Source organism: Pinus tabuliformis, chromosome 6 (assembly GCF_031772625.1).
Source record: "Pinus tabuliformis cultivar Carrire ecotype Pingquan chromosome 6, CPIR1, whole genome shotgun sequence".
In the NCBI taxonomy this organism is placed as follows: domain Eukaryota; kingdom Viridiplantae; phylum Streptophyta; class Pinopsida; order Pinales; family Pinaceae; genus Pinus; species Pinus tabuliformis.
In genome coordinates this window covers 679419580-679424356 of record NC_142292.1, presented here as the reverse complement: position 1 = coordinate 679424356, position 4777 = coordinate 679419580, and positions in this window count along the sequence as shown.

Sequence of the window (4777 nt, the reverse complement as noted above, 5' to 3'; positions counted from 1 at the left end):
TAGGGCTAAAAGCCCATGTTTTGGGGCAGAAGGCCAAAATTTTGTAATAAAGATGTAAAGTCTCTGCTTTTTGTGGTCGCGAAGCATGAAGAGGTCAAAGGGTTGTCCACCCTTATTTTGTGAAGTATCATGTTGGTTGTAAAGATCTACCCATGGTCCATGGACCATGGGATTGTATAAATAGGGAGTCTTAGAAGAGTCTAAGAGGAGAGTAGTAATGGGAAGAAGGAATTTGGGTAAGAAGTTCTAAGTGTTCTCGAGTCTTAGCGTAGGTAGAGGCTCTACAACTGAGTGTGCAAAGGTCTAGGGTGGAAGTCCGCAGTTGAGTGCGCAAACCACTGCAGCTGTGTGCGCAGGGTAGATAGAGTATGTATTGAACTTGAGATATCAATAAAGAGAATTATTCTGCAACCACTGTGTATTTTGTCTCTATTTAATGCATCTAATTATATTATGTTACGATCTGGATTTATGTTATAATGGTTATTTGATGCACGCATGTATTTGATTATATCTATTAATTGAACGCAAGAAAGAGTAAAGGGTTACGCGAAGGTATCTGTAAATGCATGGTAGATTAGATAACACTTAAAGATAACTTGGGAACTTATATAGTAACGCAGTCACAGAGGCACGTAATTGCCTGGACCTCGGTTTAGGGCTGCACAAAGATCAGTCGAGTACCTTCACAGAGGTACTGAAGGACGAAAGAGAAGGAACATCGATAAACCCTAAAGGCTTATCGATCTACACGAAGGTAGGATCATGAAGTATAGGCTGACATCGCGACCATATCAGGGTGCGGAAACTTGGTTCCTGCATCCCCCCATACTGCTTCAGGTGAAACATCGGTCCGCGCTTTGCAGGCTGTTGCCGAAAGGGCCAGTAGTGTAGGGATTTTCTTGGCTGACTAACGCTGAACCTAGGTCAGGGCCCATCAAGCCAACAAATGGTTCCGTTGCCAAGAACGGGATTGCATGGGAGATGTGTGATGTCGTATCATTGGAATCCAACTAAGAAAGAAATTGAAACCTGGTTGGATAGAAAGATCCACGAATTTGCGGTGCAAGAAAACAAGAACCCGTGATTGACAAAAGAACAGTGGTTGGACAGATACCTGTACACATAAATACACAAAATCTTCTTATGTTCCTTCCCGGTTGAGTTATACGAGTGGATCGCGAATTTGGCAGACGGTCAAGGAAGGTGGAGGCTTGACAAGATGATTGTTTGGACACCGGAGCTAGTAAGGAGGTTAGAAGCTTTTGAAGATAAGATCACGTGCACTGTCGACCATTGGCTTGACCGCATCATGGGAGGATTTGTGACCAATTTCGCAGTCGATACCTCTGTCGGTTACCGCAAAGCAGAGCGCTGCTTCTTCAAGGGACCGCGAGGTAAGTATTTAAAATCGTTGAATACTTGGATTAAGATGCTCTTCTGTGAACAGTGGGTTATGTGGTTACCTTGATGTTTGGAGCTATGCAAAGTGGAAAATATCTCAGGGACGGAATAAGAAAAGGTCATGAGTATAACCCACTGATCGGACTCCCTTTAAGTGACGACAAAGGGACACTGCAGATTTCTCCCCTAAGCGCTAGTAAGTTGATAAGACGAGGGTTCCTGTGAATACCTACACCGCCTTCGCCCTCATCACATCCATCCACACCACCTCTATTCTCGCCTCCACCACTCACCCCATCACCCACTCCCCCACCACCTCCACTGTTCAATATGGATAACTCCATAAAACTACCTGTATTCAAGGTCATAGGGAATGGGGACCTAGACCAATTTTGGTTCATCATAAAGGCTGTATGGGAAGCTCGGGGCATTGCGTATGATCACATGAAGAAGGCGAAGTTGGTTAGTGCTTTGCAGGATCGCGTGCTAACCTGGTACATCAAGTACTCTGATGAGAACTAGGCAGCTACACTGGCAGAAATCCAGATTGCACTGAATAAAAAATTTAGTAGGCCTAAGTTTGAAGTGCAGTGGAAAGTGGGATTCAAGGAAATCACGATGAAACCAGGTGAGACCCCTTAGGAGTTAGATTAGATATTGAAGTGTAAAATCCACGAAGCCAATATGAATTTGACGGATGGGTAGCACTTTGAGTGGTTCTTAGCTTCGCTCCTGCCTCACCTAAGAGTTGCGCTGTCACAACAGAATATTATGGCTAAGGCAGAAGCCTTGGAGATTGCAAGGAGACTGCACAAAATGCCAATGCAAGATCTGAATCTGGAGGTTTAGTAGATTCATGCATAGTTGTAAAACTTTGTCTCGAAATGAAAAGTCTGAAGCAGGATAGAACTACTCGGCCAGAGGTGCGTGAAGAGGTCTGGTACATAAAATGCAAGGGTTAGGGGCATGACAAGGATCACTACCCAGTGTTCATGAACTACGTTGCAGTAGGAGGACCAATGCCTCTATGACTGGAGGCTGTAGCAGGGCCAAGTGTAGGGCCTGCGCTATGGTGTGCTATATGTCAGGTAGCAGGGAAACACACGATTGATAATTTCCATTTGCTACTAAAATTTTTATAAACACTACAACAATTGTTCTGCAATTTCTGTCAATCAGTAGGCCATGACAAGTGCAATTGTCGAAGTTACAAATTAATGATGGATGGGACACCTGCATACAGAATGTAGATAGAAACGCGACCTCCAGACCAAGGCGTTGGGGGAATGCGAGGTGGAGGATGCCTTGGGAGAGGCCGAGGACAACTGATTTGTTACAATTGCAGAGGCCCAGGACACTACGTGAGGGGCTTTCTGAATCCAATGCAATTGTCATGCCACTACTGTACCTAGTTTAACCATGCGACTGAGGATTGCCCAATATTGTTGGCTAAGATTCGCGAAAAGGGGGTCCAGCCTCCACAACCGACGTAGAACCTCCAGATGATGAGGTCTAAGCCTCACGAGGAAGACCTTAAGGTAACATTATGCTGCGGAGTGGAACCACGATTGGGGAGGATAAAAGGAAACAGCTTGTAGAAGGTGTATGGGTCTGAAAAGCACCAGAGAAGGAGACTGTGTTTGATTCGGAGCATGGAAAAGAAACATTTATGGAAGCGAAGAAAAGCTTCACTGAGGCCTCTACTTTCGAAAGTCAGGAGAAACTAGTTGAAGAAATGGACTCGTCCATGCTTACCACATTCTTGGAGACCTGCATGAAGCTGCTCCATGATAGTAAGGCTGTGAAGGGCCTGCAAGAATTGATCAATCGGTGCACTGGTAAGGATAGCACTACTAGTGAACCACGCATGGTCAGGAAGCTTGGCAAGCACAAGGCAAGGACCGAGCGGGAGATGAGACTCTCCGCACAGATAGGGGAATACAAGATGGACCACATTATCCTCGACTCGGGGTCCGACGCGAATGTTTTGCCAAAACAAACCTGGGAGAGAATGGGGAGACCTGCACTCCAGTGGTCTCCGATATAGTTAAGGATGGTGAATCAACAGAAAATTATCCCAATGGGGAGGCTGCAAGGGTTCACAGTTGACATTGAGGGTGCAAGCGCACTGGCAGATTTTGAGGTAATAGAGATTGTGGATGATAGAAATCCCTACCCTACGATCCTTGGAATCAATTGGGTCACTGACATGAATGGGGTAATCAACTTGAAGAAGAGAAGATGATATTTAAAAACAAGTCACTCCGCGTAGTGGTGCCACTGGATCCTGCGAAGGGACTGCACTATATAGAACCAGTTCGAGATTACGAAAGTGATGACGATCTAGACCAGATTTACAAGATAACGACGCGAGACTAGGATTGGGTGAATCCAACTGCGAACAGATGCATTGCATGGGATAGTGAAAGTTCCTACACGTTAGAATTGGATGAAGAATTGGAGCATTGGTAGAACCAGCTGCATGAAGTCTCGATATTGAATTGTAATATGATGACCAAATAGCTGCGTTGTGTGTCATCCGAAGTCAGGAATCTGCCTCATTATGATGGGCTAACTGATGTTGATTTCTTTTTGGATGCATTTGAAAGAGAAGTATTGGAGAAAATTCCGATTGGGTAAGCCCGATAGTGGTTCAGGAAAAGAAACAGAAAGAAGAAATAAGGATATGCATGGACCTCCGGAAGCTGAATTATGCTTCCGTGCGTGACCACTTCTCGACCCCATTCACTGATGAAGTCCTAGATAATGTAGGTAGCCAATAAGATACTCTTTGACTGATGGGTTCTCTGGATATCATCAGATCAAAATCGTGCCTGAAGATAGAAGCAATACGACCTTTGTGGCGGAATGGGGATGTTTTTAGTATATTGTAATGCCTTTTGGGCTGAAGAATGTGCTAGCAATCTTTTCGCGCGTAGTCATTGCGGCATTTAAAGAATTCATTCATAAGTTCATGGAACTGTACTTTGACGATTGGACAGTGTTTGGATTGGTCAAGCGTCATGTGGAAAGTCTACACTTAATGTTAGATACGTGTTGAGGTACCAAATCGCGCTCAATCTAAAGAAGTCTCTGTTTTGTGTCCCGTTGGGATCCTGCTAGGGCATGTGGTGTGCAGACAAGGATTGATGATAGACCTCGTGAAGATCACAATGATATTCAACTTGGAAGCGCCAAGGAATGTGAAACAGCTGCACACGACCTTGGGGCATATTGGATACTGTAGGAAATTCATTAAGAGCTATGCCCAGATCACCGCACCCACGGAGAAGTTGTTGAAAAAGGATGCTACATTCTGTTGGAGTGATGAGTGCCAGAAGAGATTGGACGTGCTGAAAGAAAAAATGGTCAC